Source organism: Myotis brandtii, unplaced genomic scaffold (assembly GCF_000412655.1).
Source record: "Myotis brandtii unplaced genomic scaffold, ASM41265v1 scaffold237, whole genome shotgun sequence".
NCBI classification, from domain to species: domain Eukaryota; kingdom Metazoa; phylum Chordata; class Mammalia; order Chiroptera; family Vespertilionidae; genus Myotis; species Myotis brandtii.
This window is the reverse complement of record NW_005358943.1, coordinates 6603656-6620476: the sequence shown is the minus strand read 5'-3', so window position 1 is coordinate 6620476 and position 16821 is coordinate 6603656. Positions and strand designations below refer to the sequence as shown.

The 16821-nt window shown below is 45.7% G+C and overlaps 1 protein-coding gene across 2 annotated transcripts in view; it reads left to right on the top strand.

Annotated features, from left to right (window-relative positions):
* The window catches only part of ETV6 (ets variant 6), a 222775-nt gene that overhangs the window by 4651 nt on the left and 201303 nt on the right, over positions 1-16821 (top strand). Inside the window, exon 1 of one of the 2 annotated variants that reach the window (XM_014540210.1) lies at positions 6195-6308. The exons of the other annotated variant lie outside the window; for it this stretch is intronic. The gene's annotated coding sequence lies outside the window, so the exon portion shown is untranslated. Of the gene's footprint in view, positions 1-6194; positions 6309-16821 lie in introns of those variants that run through there. 2 annotated transcript variants of the gene reach the window in all.

Here is a 16821-nt window from a genome sequence, read left to right as displayed (position 1 = left end):
TCAGTTCAGTGGGTGACAGGCTGAAACTGTCCTCATCCCATCCAGCCTCGGGGCTAGACACCTCACCTGTGCCACTCCCTGGTCAGACTCTTCTCCTTCCATAACTTTTCTTTTTCCTTTAAAATCTGTAAACAATCCAGGAACACAAAGTTGTTGGTGGTGTTTTAACTGTCTTTCATGTACATCTTTAAAACTGATTTCTAGGAATCTATTTGAAGTCTATTCACGTGTTGCCTGATTGTCCCCCACTATCAAAGGAATGATTTTTTTTTTCTTTTCCATTCACCTGATTGTGTGACCATATTGGCCTTGTTTTAATTTACTTGAATGAAGAGAGAATTTTTTGGCTTTTACTTCACAAATCTCTATAATGAATAGCTGTAATGAAGTATATTTTCAGAGCAGAGATAGAGAAGGAAGCAGAGAGAGAGATGTGTTGTGGAGGTGAAAAGAGTGGATTAAGGAAGCATAGCCCAAATTTCTCATGTAACAGGTGAGGAAACTGAGTCCCATGGCTTTTATGTTATTTATTTATTTATTTTTTTAAATGGAATTTATAGGGGTGACATTGGTTCGAAAAACCATACAGGTTTCAAGTGTTCACCTCAACAAAGCATCATCTGCACATTGCCTCATGTGCCCATCACACTAAGCAACGTCTCTCTCCATCCCCCTTTCTCCCCACTTTGCCCACCTCATGGCTTTTAAATAGCCTGAGGTCACATTGTTCATTGTGCGTGAGCCAGAGTCAGAATCAGGGATTCTGTCCTCAGGCCATGTCCCTCTAACTATGTGGCAGAGGAAAATCCATAAAAAGCGACCAGAATTCAGGAAGCATAGCTTCATTGCGATGATGCATATAGAGAGAGTTAAACCCCGGTGGACGGCACCACACCACGACTGATGATATTTATGATCATTAATTATGACATCCCAGTTAAAGACAAACTTTAAGTTATGAGATTTAGGAAGTGAGGAAATAATGTAATGCATTTTGGAAAGCTCCCCAACAAAAGTGGTTGGCATAAAATAAGGTTACTTTTCCAAAGGCTACATTTCCGTCATCTGGACGAAAGACCTCTGAGAAGTACTCGACTCCCCCGTGAAGCCAGGAAAGAGCTATCCAGTAGATCTGCACGCTCACCAGACCTTGTTCTCCTCGGGGGTATTTTCCCTCGCTGTGTGGGAGTCAGACATACGGAAAACGATCTCATTTCCTGAACGACCTGAAAAGGATGTGTCGCCCTGCTGGTGCGAGCGCGGTGGGTGCTCAGTGATGTAAGATTTTGATTCTTATTTTATTCTGTTTGATGTTGTTCTTTAGTTCTTATCTGTGAAGGTGATTTCCCTCAAGGGGATTGTAAGTTGCTGAGAAGAGGCGTCCGGTCATTGCCATACTGTGAGTGCTTCTAGGGGAAGAACACAGGCGCTGGAGTAGACAGAACTGAGAGTGAATTCTGGTTCTTGAACTTGTTCATCTTCATCTTGAACCTTGTAACTCATCTGAAGTGCTAATAAGCAGATCTGTCTCTTAGGGCTGTTGGAATATGTAAATTCTTCCTCTTTGTAATCCTCCACATTATGCAGTTGAGAATACGGAGGCCAGAGATGTTAACCGTCTTGTTCAAGTTCACATGGCTAGTTCATGGCCCTTCCTGAACTAAAATCTAGGTCTCTCATGTTGGCTGACTCCCAGCAAGTGCGCCTGTCACTACCCCATTGCGTTTCTCACAGGGCTGGGGTCACTCAGTCAATGCTCAGAAAAGCTCTTATTCTCACTTTAATTGAATACTCGCCTCAACAGCAGGAGAGACGAGCCAACTGCAATTACAGGATAATAAATGCCTTTTGCATCTTACAGTAAAGTTTTGAGGGCATAGCTAGTATGGTTCTGAATAAGTTTCCAGAGATGAAAGAAAAGGAAAAAAACCTAAGCCTGGAAGTACTGTACAGTGACTCTAACTGGCGTTATTACTCAGCACTCAAGCATTCGAACCTATTCAGGGATCTGCTTGTTCGTACAGTTGCTTATTATTTGTGACTGGGGTGAGTCTTGAAAGGGAGCATCCATTCTTCAGTCTGCTTTTGTTTAACAGGCGGTCCCATGTCTGTCTGACCACAGAACAGACACTGTTTGCTGCGGGGTGGTGAATTTCCAGTTTTAAGAGCGGGGAATAGATGGCTCTTAGTGGAAGTTTATGCAGAAGGGTTGGAAAAAGCCAAATTTGTTACTTTGGGACATGCGGGGACCTTCATTTTTAGTAGATGTTAAGAGACCGAAGTATCTGTTTGGAAGTGTCTGTTTTGCTGGGGATTTAAAATGCATTACTGAGTCTTCCTATGTATGTACATGTTAAACAAGAAGACTGGAAAATGACCCTTTTTGAGGAGAGAACGTTAGCTGCCTCTTCTGCTGACCCCATGAAAGCAGGTGTGGATGAGAAGAAGGAACTTGTGAGGTGTGTTCCTCCGCACTCCACCTGGAAAACACAGTGAAAGTTTGTGATTTCTTCTCGGCTGCCTCGTACCTTCTCCGGTGGATTTTGATGGGCTGTGTAACCCTGTCTTTCTGAAGACTTATCTGTAGAATGAGGTCAGTAATCCTGCTTCGCTCACATCGCCTGTATGTGAGGAAGTAGAAACCAGAGATGAGATGCTGACTGTAAAGTATTTCCTGGAAGAAATGAGCTACAGATAGAAATCAGCCTTGCAATGAAAAAAATCCAACCCCAAAGAGCAGCTTGTTTGTCTCAGAAGTTGCCCATTTCCCTAGGTCGCCTCCTTGTCCCCCCAGTGGGAGTGTGGATCTAGGTGTGGCCACTGTGGCCCCAGAGAGGGAGCGCTCAGATGGCCGCCTTGCTGTGGATGTGGTTGGGAACAGTGCCGGGACTCTAGCGAAGAACCCAGGTCAAGAGACAATTTAGAGTTAGTATTATTCCAGCCGAACGTTGAATACCCGGCTAAATAGATCCACTCTGGAGTGAGCAAAAAGAAATGTAATACAGATTTTACAAAAAGGGGAGTGGGAGTTTGCTAAGCTCGTTTCTGGACTGCTTTGAAGAGTTCAGACGAAGGAAGAAAACTTGTCCACATTAGTTCCTTCCTTATTCATTGTTGCTTCTAGACCATTTGTCTTCTTTCCCAGACTATCCTTGACCGTCCAGTCAGACTCCTGCCAGAGCAAACCAGACTGTAGTGTCTCCTCACTCAGCCACAAGGACCAGCTGCGTATTTTTGTGTGTAGATTTGTGATCCCAGGCCGGGCACCCAAAGGGACGGAAGGAGTTCTCTTTCCTTTGGGCCTCTTTGTGTGCTCCTGCCCAACTTCCTGCCACAGAGTTGGCACACCTGGTTTTGGGAAATGGAAAATCTTAAGGACCGGAGCCATGGTGTGTTTTGTAGTTGATGTGTCGTCCTTTTGACTTGAGATCTGAGGATTTTAAAAATCCATGTCATGAGTTCACTTGACTGGTTCCTTGCAGGGTTGACACTCAGGGCTCTCCTGACCCACAAGGGCTGATAGTAATGGGCAGTGATGGGCGGGGGCAGCGGGCCAGGAGTTACTCTCCCTTTGCGCCTTTTGATCCGATCTGTATTCGAAGTGAGGTGAGCCAGGTGGGAGCGCTGTCATTTTGGGCATGAAGTCTGAGTCATGTAGGTTCCCTAAAGCTGGGTAAGTCTCCTCTTCTCCGCAGCATGGAGACCTGAATGCCCCGGTTTGGCTGCCTACAGCTCAGATCCCCTGGAAAGCTGCCAGCTCCTTGCTTGACGCTGTGCCATGTGGTGCTTCCCGTAGTCTGCTGACTCGGAGACTCTAGGGTGAGAATAGAGACCACACCGGTTGAAAAAGTGAGAGCCCTTACCCCCCAAGAACCGGAGAAACAAAGGCTCACCTTCTGAGGTTTGCAGTCTGCGTTTCTGCGCCTGTGAGGCCCTGTGCTGTTGTCAGGACGTGACTCGGACGCGAGGGTGCAATGCCCTGCAGGCAGAAGTCAGCTGTAGGTCAGACACAGCGTTTGCACACGATGGCATCCAGGGGGAATGTTGGCGAGCACAGGAAGGCCGGAGTGATGATCCTCTAATCGTTCTCAGCATGCTGTAAAGGTATCTCCCTTTCACCCAGACAGGCAGGGCGATGGGCAAAGGCACCCAGTGTTCGGTTACATCTCAAGTAGGGCACCTATTAGTGTCCCTGTCTTCCATGCTCCCACCCGTGCTGGCACCGTGGCTTTTCTAAGCTACCTACCCTAGAAAATGAACAAGGAGGCCCTGGCAGCAATGGCAGGGTATTTATTTGTTGTTTTCTGAGAGCAGGGCAGTGTGCTGCACTTGGAGATATCTGAGCTAAGGCCTCAGAGGAAAAAGAACCTTAAAACCACAAGAAGGCAGAAAGGCCCGGAGCCATGTGGGCCTCCCTAGAAGACCTGTTATTCCAGCAGAGAGGAAAGAGGGGGGAGACCCTGCCACTGTTCACGTTAGCTGGCTCATCTGATAATTTGTCTGTCTTGAACATTTTGGTAAAATGGCCAAATAGAGCCTCTCTAAGGGAGCAGGGAGGCCTGTGTGCTTTTGTGGTTAGCCATGGTGCGGGGCAGTCCGATTTAGGGGAAAGATGGCTCTGTGCACATTTCCATTTCAGCTGTGGAGAAGGTGTGGGTGGATGACATGTCGTCCTCTTGCCTCTTGGTTCGTGTATATCTAGGTTATAGGTGAAAGTGAGTTCACAACACATCCTGTTTCTCGTTTGGATACATTTTAGGATGACCTGTGGAGCCCAGGGGAAATCCAGTCACTGCCTTGATGCTCGTGTTTGTGGACTGCTAGGCTAAGTGCCAAACAGGTTATTGGGAAGAATTCACTTCACAGCCCTGGCCCCCAGATTGGGGCCGTGGTTCTCTTGGGATTTTGCATTCTTAGGGTTTTCTTCTTGGATCTTTTTGGGACTCCAAGTGGGGCCTGCATTGACAAGGTTCTGCCACTTGGGGAAGTTCTGGCTGCATACTTCTCCAGGCAGGGTAGGGCGAGAGTTAGTTCCGCTGGCTGCCCATTGGGCCATTGACCATGCGTAGCACTTCAGGAGTTTCTAGTGGACTATTTGCCAGAAAGGCCATCTCTGTGCTGGTCCTGGTATCCCCAGGGCACACATACTAGGCTTCAGGGGGAATATTCACAATCTCAGGTTCACTCTTTGCCTGCCTTTGTGTATATCAATGGCCTCATAAGTGAAGTGCATTGAAAGATTGCTCCCCACTCCAAAGCCTCGAAAGGAGCTTGTTGGGTTCGGGAAAGGAGCTTGTTGGGTTTGGGAAAGGTTCCTAGGTAGTCATTGAAGGCTGAAGCTTAAGAATCAACACTGGAGGTTAGAATGAGCATGTTCTAGGGAGAACAGCGAGAGGGTAGCTGACACCATGCCTTTATGTGCTATTTTTAGTTCTAGTCAGGATTATTTCATGGCATGTGCTTTCTTGGGCATCATTCTGCTTTTATTCCAAGGGTTTGTTCTTGTGACTGTTTGCATATATGCCCATATATGGCATTCTTATGGGATCATAAGTCACCGAAATTATGCTATAATCTGATTTCTGGCCTCCAGAGTGAAAGATTGTACAAAACCCAGCTTTGTGGCAAAGAACTCTACATATAGGTATAAAATATATCTCCTTGGAGGGCTGGCTTTTTGATGGGCTATAAATGGATTGTTAAATAGCAATGTGAGAGGCTGTTAGCAAGCTGTTTCTAAGAGCATCTCCCTGGTCTGGTCTGGGAAGGCGATGTGGACATATTGCAGCTACGAAATGGTTTGCCTGTGGTGTTTACAGGTTGGTAGCTTATGTGTGTGTATATCTGCAGTGGTCAATGAACTGAAAAGATAATTTAAATGTTTATTTGCTCCTGTAGGAGTATCTGCATTTTACATTGGGTTATATTCTGGTTTGTTTTTTAAGCTGGCTTAAATGAAGAGGTGTTTGGTCAGCCACAAGGGCATAAATCAGCCAAACTTCAAAAACCTTCAGTATGTTTATGATAGTGACCTAAGTGTATAATAGATGCTTTAAGGATTTAGAATATTTGGATGAATAGATAATCACCTCCCCATAAGCAAAGTAACATTCAGGTTCCCAAGTTTAGCAAAGCAGGGTTCCTATTATGTGTCTACTCTAACTTGAACTTCTTTTCACATTCAGGTGACATCATTGAAAATTGGTTCATACCAGTTTCTGCTGCTCTTGGATTTTAATGAGAACTCTTTCTTGATTCCAGGATGCCATGCTTCTACTGTGTTTGCAGCTGCTGTGTGAAAAAAACAGGTGTCTCTTATAATCCTCTGACTGGATCAGTTCGCCAGCCTGGCAAAGCCTTATTGTTATTGTTTTTATTTATTTATTTCGTCCCACCTAGGTCAGATACTGTCAGGAGGTGCTGATGAGCAGGATTAATGTGAGAGACGATGGCAGCTATTTCTGCTGGAGGTTTCTGTTAAAAGAATCCATCTAAGAATCTTATACTATAAAGATAGAGCTAAATAAAACTGTTCAGGACATGAATCACAGGGGAGAATAGCCAAAAGAAGGAGAGTAAATGAGTAGTTCTGCCAAATCACCTCTCCGTCATTCTTCAAAGGCCAGCTTAAAGCCAGCACTGCAACAAAAGCCATCCAGGTCTGAGTGGGGAATGAGGACCCTTCTCTGTCCACGGCGTACTAACAGACTCATCCACCATTGCTGCTTTTTTAAATTTAAATTTTAATATATTTTTATTGGTTTCAGAGAGGAATGGAAAGGGAGAGAGAGATAGAAACATCAATGGTGAGAATCATTGATCAGCTGCCTCCTGCATGCCCCCTACTGGGGATCGAGTCTGAACCCAGGCATGTGCCCTTGACTGGATCGAACCTGGGGCCCTTCAGTCCGCAGGCCAATGCTCTATTCACTGAGCCAAACCGGCTAGTGCCACCATTGCTCTTTAAGCTACTGGGTCGTCAGCTTCTGGAGGGCAGATGTCCCATCTTCTGGGTCTGCAAGGCAGCGCAGTGCAGTGGTCCGCACCGCATATCTCTTACACTGTTCTTTCTTCTCCATCCTGACGAGCACTGTCTTCCTTCTGGCCCCGGACTCTTCAGCTGCCTCCCATCTGATCGTCTGACCTCCACTCATGCACCTTCCAATCCAGCCCAGCATGATTCTTTGCAAATAAAACTTTGTCACACTAGTTTCTTTCTGACACTGCAGTTCAGGATAAAACCCACTCGTTATCATGGCATGCGAGACCCTTTACAGTCTGCCTTTCTAGAATCGTCTCCAATCTCTCTCTCTTCTCCCAAACCACATTATGAACTTTTATTCCTGGAATCTTCCCCTGATCCCTTTTCTGCCCTGTAGCCAATTTGTCATCTGAAGCCTTCCTTGTTGCTGACAGGCACAGTGGTGAACATGCCTTTGTTATTTGCAATGATCCTGGTATATTTTAATTGTTTCTCATCCTCTAACTAGAGTGAAAGTCCACTGAAAGCAGGAGTCTCATGGTTTCGTTTTTATATTTCCAGTATCAAGCACAGAATGTCCGGTGTATGTTAGTTGAATAGAAGTTTTATATCAGCATGAATTTATTCAGCCTCTACTATTGGCTGAGTGGGTGCTAGGCTCTGTGATACATAAGAAAAATGTAAAATAAAGACCTCACACAGTTGACATCCTGAGCAAATGCCCCTGGAAGGTAGAGGAAGGAAGAAAGGTAGAGACCTCATTATTGTTGCCTTGTCAGGACTGCTTGGCAAGGCTGACCGACCGATCACACGGCCACCCCCAACACTGAGGTGTTCTCTTAAGCACTGAATTGAATGTGCACACACAGCACCCACTCATTCTTTACTACTTGATCGCCCACCTTCCAGAGAGGAACATAGAAAGCTGGAGAAAAGTCTTGAGAACCTTTAGGCCAGATCTTCAAGGAGAAGCATGGACAGCCTAAAATGAATGAACTTCATCCCTTATTCATCCTTTCTTCTTGGCTTGGCTCACGACACCTCCTGGATGAGGGAGAGAGAGCTGATGACTGTTTGTTGCAGCCATGTGTAGTCTTAGCATTGCTCGCTGGGATACTATGGGAACCAGCGGCCTGTCACCGCTGTGTGGGACTACCAGTTGTTCCCCTACCTCATTCCTCTGCTAGCTGGTTGGTAGAGATAACTTGTGAGAGCAGCTCAGCTTTCTGAGCCTTCTGCGATATCTGCAATGGCCTTTCCGAGTCTGTGATTGCTTTTCAACCTTCTTCAAATCCCATGTTCTTGTCTATCCTTATCTATGATGATGACCTCTTCGGACCTCTTATTTCACTCCCAGTGTCTTGCCCTGGAGGCCTAAACCAGTGAGAATGACTGACTGCACCACAGTACCAGAAACACAACTCAAAATCATGTCTTATGGGTGGTATGACAGCCTCAACATTTCTGTTCATAGTAGACAACTCAGTGCTATTTGCTTAAAGAGGAGACTGTTGGGGGGAGAGTGTATTGGGGTTATAAACAATCTGATAGGTGTGAAATGGACCAATTGGGAGAAGTCAGGTATTTTTAGATAGAAGCAGATATACTTGGACCTTCCATACAAGCCCAAATGGCTCCTTTTCTCTTTACTCTAATTGTTGTTGACATAGAGCGGGGATTAGGGGCATCAGGATATGTGAAGTTTTAACTTCCCGAACCCAGCCAGATCCCAGCAAGAGTTCTTTTACAGTTTCCCCCCAAACTGACATCTGCCAGGTTTTCCGTCTGCCACAGGCTGTCTTTTCGACACCCACGCTACAGCTGCCTGCCAGACCTACTGACCTTGATGTTATCTTGGCCTCAGGTGGGGTCCCTGTACTGCTTTATTCTAGGCCTTTCTGTCTTCTCAGGGGTCCAAGGTTGCCCTTGCCCCTCACAGATAGGGCCCAATAGGGGTTGTGTGCAAGTTGTGGGTTGTTGCAGGAATGCTAATCTAAGCCACCTAGGGGAACAGCAAAGCATAGGTCTCTGTGTTCCCAGTGAAAATGCACATTTATCAAGCTGCCAAGGTGGGGGTGGCCACTAAGGGTGTGCCTTCTGTGAACACTCAGCACATACACCTCATCCTTGGACAATGTGCTGTTGTCAAGTTTCCTCCCACTGTTACTGTCCTTGCCCAGCATCTCTACTGCCAAGACTTGTTGATATAGAGGCCATTTCCTTCCCCTTCCACTTCCTCTCTCCTCCTTCTTGTCTTACAGATGCAATGGGAAGCTGACTGTTCAGGGAACATGGGGGCTTAGCACTGATGGGACTTAGGGTTCCTGACAATTAGTATATCACAATCTAATCTTGGGACTGTCCCCATTTAGTTCTAGCAACCGGCCTCAGAACTAAATCTGAACCTTGACGACTCTGTTAGGGCTCTCAGCCACTGTTTTCACTTGAAGTTGCTTCAACATTGACCTGCCTAGGAGAAAATTTATTTATTTATTATCAATGATGAGAGAGAATCATCGATCAGCTGTCTCCTATACACCTCACACTGGGATTGAGCCCGCAATCGGGCATGTGCCCTGATCGGGAATCGAACCATGACCTCCTGGTTCATAGGTTGAAACTCAACTCTGAGCTATACTGACTGGGCTGAGAAAATTTATTAATGAGCTGTTGAACTGTAAATAGGAGTGGAATAACAAGTGCCCATGCAGTTGTGTGGGAGCCCTCCTCCCCTCCCCCCCAGCAGAAGTTACCATATTTTCTAAAACCTACATTGTGATGTGTGTACTGATAAAGGACTTCTCCCTGTTCTTTCTTTCTTTTTTTTTTTTTAATATATTTTATTGATTTTTTTACAGAGAGAAAGGGAAAGGGATAGAGAGTTAGAAACATCAATGAGAGAGAAACAATGATCAGCTGCCTCCTGCACACCCCCCACTGGGGATGTGCCCGCAACCAAGGTACATGCCCTTGACCAGAATCGAACCTGGGACCCTTCAGTCTGCAGGCCGACGCTCTATCCGCTGAGCCAAACCAGTCAGGGCCCTGTTCTTTCTTTATGTGGCAAGCCTTACCAAAAAAATTTTAAAAAGTGTGCTGTTATATTTTAACAATTACTTTTATTGGAAATAAAATTCCATGAGATTAGGGTGGTTGATCAATAGCCTTGCTTCCAACCAGTCTTCCATTGTGGCAAAGGTGACACTCAGTGACCAAAGACACCACACCATGTGGCTTTTCTTCCATTTTTCCCGACCCCTGGCTGGTGTTGAAGAAGGACTCCTTAGGGTTTTTGTCTTCCTTCTGGATAAAAGTTGCAAGGACACTTACCCTATGCTTCAGGGCAGAATCTGATCACCAGCTGAGATCGGGAAGAAATTTTCCCCCTGTGGTATCAGATTACACAACTGCCTGGCCAGGTGTGCTATCTCTGTTACACACACACACACACACACACACACACACATGCACATGCCTACTCCCTGGCCATCTTCAGAGATGGAGGCCCGCCCCTGGCCTCCTCCAGCTGTGCTGTGCTGAACTCAGGGCCGTGTCTTCAGGCCCTATCCCTCTTTGCAACCCTCACTTCGTGGGCGATGTGACATTGGGTCTCAGTAGATACACACCCACAGATGCATGCACACATATCTTTAAATAATTTTTCATAAACTCGCTTCCCCTCTCCTGGGCTTTACTTTAGTTCCCACACTGCATCAAACCCATATGCATTCCCAGAACATCAAAATGCTGTGCACAACTCATACTGGGAGTCTGTAACAGAAGGCCCGCAGTTGCCACTCTCAACTTTGTGTTGTGACTTCGAAGTCTGATCTAATAGAAATTGAGGCGCGGGCAGATGGGCCTTTTCTTTTCTTCTTCTTTCTTTTTTTCAAGGCCCTGCTTGTGCCACGTCTTGTGCAATAGGATCATTACCAGCCATTCCCAGGCTCACCTGCCTGCTTTTCTTCCTTTGCATCTCTCTCTCCTGTGGTGTAGAACTTCTGTCCCTGTTATCAGCCTACTTAGCTTTACCATTCACTTCCCTACCTCCCCCTCTCCCCTCCTCATCTTCCTGTAGTCTTTTCCTTCCATCTCTGTAAATATAATCAAATCAATTTGTTTCTCCTTCAATCCATCATGTACTCATTCATGGTTCCCAAATAGAAACCATTGCCCTCCAGCACCTAATGTCTGGCTCGTGAACCTTTAAAACAGGATGTGCTGAAGAGGGTTCTCCAAAAACACGTTTGCTCTGGCCCCAGAACCGTGGGCTCCGGTACCCTGGCCGCCATGTGCTCATCACATCGTCTCTTCCCTTTCTCTCTGCTTTTTGATGATTCTACCCCAATCACAGTCCTATCCCAGATGACTGTTTTAGTGCTTCATAGTACACCTTGGTTTGGTCATTTTGTACTTCCTTGTTTCCTCTTAACCTTTAAGTTTTTCTTGTCATTTGGGGTACACTGGTATTCCTGTTAATGAAAGATTACATCAATTTTCATTACCTAAATTTGCTAAGTGGACATAATAGTAGTTGGTACTTATATCAAGTACGCTTGTCAAAAATAGGGGAAGGAAAGTCAGTTTTTGACAGCTTTTGATATAGCAGTAATTCCAGTTTATAATTCTTGAGAAATTGTTCATGTGATTGTTATAGTGTAAACGCTGAAAAGTTAAGTCTTTTCTTTGTAATTTACGCAGGTGTTATTCAGTTTGGGTAAGCAACCCAGTTTAGATGTATGACTTTTTCAGATAGTGGCCTTAGAAATTATTATAATTATTAATATTATAATTTCCACAACTAATAATTCATTTCTGTATGTTAAGACTTTTAATGTTTATGATACATTACTATGCAATATTAGCCTATTGGCCATTATAATGTTCTCATTTTATAGCAGCGTTTATAATGTGTGCTGTGCTGTGTTTAAGTAGTGAAATTGCATCTCTTTACATAGGCTTTCCTATTCAGACTTTTGCTGAGAGAGCCCTATTCTTTGATCCTTCATTACCACCCATGTGTAAGGTTTTTCTGTATAAGGGTAGTTTCATCCTGTTTACAATACCAGTATGCCCTGTTCTGGGAATAGATGGAGAGAGTTGAGGGAATTCTGTTTTGAGTCATTCCCCACCAAAGAGCAACATCATTTAGGAATGAAGCAGAGAAGTTCTCACTCTTCTAAAAATAATGGGGAGAAGATTTAGGGAGGTAGCTTATGGGATCAGTTGTAAGACCTGGCCAGCCACATATACTAAGTCCCTCTTTGTAAATGAGAAGTTGCCTTTAATGGCTTTGATATGGTCAGGTGAGTAGGTGGGATTTTATGCCACCTAAAGCACAACACTTCTGTAAGTATTACACATTGAAACTTGCCTTCTAGGGCTCTAAACTTGTTCTTTTCAGGATTTCAGTCAATTATAATAAAACGAAGAGTCACTAATGCTCTATTAAAACTGTGTAGACTTTTTGGAGTGGGGTAGGTGGAGGGAGCAGGGACTGTGGGTTGTTCTTGCCCCTCCTTATGTGTTTTGCTCTCAGGAAGTGACGGGAACAATCAGAACCTTAGAGGTTATTGTGCATTTCTCCTTCCCGGGACAGGGACCCTCTCCCCCTGACTTGCATCCCTGCGATTCTGCAGAAGAGGAGAGGAGGGAGCTGCTGACTTTTTTTTTCTTCTAACTAAGTGTTAGGCTCTACAGCAATTCCAAGATAATGGGGACTTCATCAACTCATTTGGGAGTCCAGCGGGGTTTAGTGGTTGGGGTAGAAAATCGGGATTCCAGCTCAAGACAGCTGCTGTAGTCTGCGATTGTTTAGGAGGGGCCGAGACAGAAGCTTGGTTTCGTTGACTCTTTCATTAAAGCTAGGTGTGCTGTACGGGGCTCTGGGTCTCCATCACAATGATACAGGATCAGAACCAGCAGCATCGTGCCATCTGCCCCATCAGCTGTGACTGCTGACTACTTGTTATGCAGAAGACAGTCCTTAGAGTAATAGGACTTAGACATTTAGAGCTAGAGTGTAGAGGGATTTCAGACAAAGGCCCAAACTGAAACCCAGGTCTTCTGTTTCCTAGCTAGCTTGCTGATTTTTGACTCAGTAATTGGTTTTATTTATTTTGGGCCCTATTTTCAAAATAATAGATCAGGTCAAGTCAAATCCCTCTACTTTGTTGGATTTATTTTTTTTTATTTTTTATTTTTTTTACCAGCCAGGTGAACTCAGTGAACTTTTCAGTCAGGTGTTTTTTGGGCATGTGAAGAAAACCACAAACGCAGAAAGTCTTGAATGCTTCATGTTTGGATTTTCTTAAAAGCTTGAAATGATTTAAGGACGGTGCAGTAGAAATAGACCATCCATCACACACCACTGGCTCCTCTGTCCCATCACCTGCCCTGTCTTTGGGTGATTCAGGGGTCATTTTAAGGTGAGAGGTTAGTTCCGGCCCCTAAGTACCCTGTTTCCCTCTGGGATAAAAAACTAGGATCTCGAAGTTTTTATTTTCCAGTGCACTTGAACTATGAAAAAGAACCAATTTTCAACCCAAACTGAATCGCCTCTGAGATCCTATTAAACAGCGAATGCCCCGAGAACCAGTATATGAAAATGCTTTTCTAGGAGGAGCTCAAAGCATTTCATCCTCCAAATAAAATCTATCTGCTCGCACTTAGATTGTTCAAAGGCAGATGGTAGGCAATTGAAACCGAGAGGCAAGCTGGCAAAAGGAAAAATAAAACCACAAATATCTGTACATGAAGGTGATCTACGCTCTTGCCAAACCCCCTCCTAACTTCGTTAACACAGCAGCGTAGCAATTAAGTAACATGGGAACTCAGATTCATATGGCTGATACAATTGTCCTCTGTTAATGGGGTGAAACAAAGCTTGCCTATAATATACGGCGCTGTTCAACGAAATGCACAGCTAAAGGAGAGTTGAGAGGGAATCAGCTGTATAGCCCATAAGCCATGCTACCCATAGCAGACAGCCGCCTTGTTGCAACCTCACTGACCCGCACCACTTGTTAACCGGGTCCTGGTATGAGATGTTGGCTATTACAGAGTTGCCATGTCTTAAGGAAAGGGACCACCAGGAATATTGTGCTTCCTACTGGACGTAATATGTTCTCGGGGTGAGGGACGGAAGGGGTGGTGAGCAGATTCACTTAGAGCACTGGTTGGGTCCATAGCCTGTGCTTTGTGGGAAACGCTGAGTTAGCCAGGGACAAAAAGTTCCATTGCCATGTTGCTGCTGTGGGAAGCCTCTGTGACGTGAAAGTCCTCGCTATTCCCTCAGCCTTCTCACTGACTGAAGGACTTCCCAGACTTTAAAGTTTGGCCCTTTTCACTAACTTTGAACTTGAACATTCAGTGGCAGAAGGGAAAGGGAGTGTTTCGGCGGCTGGGGCTGGGAATCCGGGTGGCTGCTCCCTCAGCTGGCCACGTGTGGCTCTGATGGTGCCGAGCTGTGGGTTCTGGGGGTGTGTACACGAGAGGGTGTTGGTCCAGACTGGGAAGGGGCAGCTTTCTGAGCAGGTGGGCGTGGTGATGAGGAGGGATGTGGTGGGGCAGGAGGTGAGAGGAGTTTATGGGGCTGAGAAACAATCTGGGGATGTCTGTGAGGGAACAGGTCTAGATGGCATTGAGAGTGGGCTGATGTAGGAGAGACCAGGGAAAAGAAAGGCTTAGTAGCAAAAGAAAACCCCTGATAGCATCTTAAACCTCTTGCTGCCTAAGCGGCTGAGGGAAGACTTGGAAGAGTTCAACATGTTTTTAAATGGCAGTGAAATCAAGTCTAAACCTTAAACTTTTATGCAAAGTTCAATATGAGGTGTCTGAGGGGCAATGATTAGAGGAAAGGTATATTGGGTGAATAAACGCATTCCTTCAAAAATCAACATTTTTCCACCCAAGCCCTTCAAATGTTGTAGCTGTAGTTACCCCAAACGCATCAGTTTCTCTCATCCATAAGAGAGCTTGTCATATTTTATCACCATTTTATCACTATTTCAGTTGTTTTCTTTTTTTAAAAAAAATATATTTTATTGATTTTTTACAGAGAGGAAGGGAGAGGGATAGAGAGTTAGAAACATCGATGAGAGAGAAACATCGGTCAGCTGCCTCCTGCACACCCCCCGCTGGGGATGTGCCCACAACCAAGGTACATGCCCTTGACCGGAATCGAACCTGGGACCCTTGAGTCCTCAGGCCGACGCTCTATCCACTGAGCCAAACCGGTCAGGGCTCAGTTGTTTTCTTGCCTGATGGTCCCATATTTGATTCTGGCCAGACAATGCCAGTGGCTATTGTTAGAATGATCTCTTTCCTTTTTTCCCCGGCCCGGTCAGTTGCTGTCCCATGGTCTCCAAGCTGGGAGTTGGCAGTGATTTCCCGACTGTGGTGAGTGCACCTCAGTAATAAAACTCAGGAACGGAATGGCCACACTGTGGAATTTGGGTGGAAGCAGGTGTCCTGCTGATTAATCTGCCAATGCAAACCTGTCCCAGAGAACTTTTCTGTACTCACAAAGAATGGCCTCCATGCCCCCTTCCTGTAAAAGGTACAAGTTAACGGTTATGCGTATTGAGCCGGTGTTTACCTTGGGCCCCGGCAAGGACAATGCGCGGAATCCAGCAAACAATAAAGAGTGTGTGCTCGCGTGGCCAGATCATTAGCTTCCTTCCTTTTTCGCCTGATTTTTGGGAAGCCCTGGCTTGTTGGTTCCACAGGCCAGGGGACATAGCCATAGAAAATGCCAGAGGATGTTCAGTTGGGTGTGTGGAGGAAGAGGGAAAGCAGGAATTCTGGGCTGGAGAGCAGATGGCCAGCCGGTGACCTAGGAAGGGACACTCGGGCTTTAAAAGTGAAAAAATAGTAATATTTTCTTTAAGCGATACCATAGCTCCGAGTTGGAAGGTTCCAAAAGCAGTCAGAGGGGGCCTGCCCGCGAGAGTGTACAGTCCAAAGAGGAGCCATTCTTTCTAATGTAATAACGACGTGCAGAAAACAGCCAGGGAAAATGGAAACACCCTTTGGCTTGGCACCTTCCGCGGCCCTGCTAACGTGTGTGCTGTGGCTCAGGGCCTAGGGGACTTTTTTAGGTTTGTTTTGGTGTTTTCCCCACGATGACCTGGTTGTGCAACCCTGCATTTGGAAGCCAGCTGCTTCCTGCTCCTCTTTTGCAGGAGAGCGTGGATGTCCATCTCCGGGAGTGATGATGGGCCCGAGGGGCTGAGGGGGGAGACAGCTTGGCTGGCACTGCTGCCATGTCCTCCAGGAGTCAGGAGCCAGGCCCTGGTGCCTGTGTCCTTGCCTTGCGAAGGGTGGTAGGGAACCTGGTGGCGATCGGATGAGGGCCGGACCCTCCTGATGTTGGAGGGAAGCTGCAGCCCCCGGGCAACATTTACCGAAGGCATTGATTGCATTATGGGCAGTGCAGGTACAGCTGGGCCTTCACTCAGTTCCCAAGGATGGGCCTTGCCTCTTTGCACACATATACCTCGTATTTATTAATAGTAATAGACCGAACAGTAGCCACAGTGGTGAGCCTACTTCTCCAACCTGTGGGATTTCTTACCGCTGGGATGTTTTTTTGCCTCAAAGAACCTGCAACTCCCAGGTATTTTTACGTTGACCTCAGAATTGCCCAGAAAGCATTCAAATAGGACCTTGTAGAGATCACCACTTGTACTTCTGCAGTAAAGGGCAGAAATAAAGCAAGCAAGTAAGCAAACAAACAAAAATCCCTTGGAAGTCCTTTATTTGCAGTAATATATATTTGAAAAGTATTAAAAATCACTGAGCTGGAGCACCTATACATTCCTTTGAAAAATGCACTC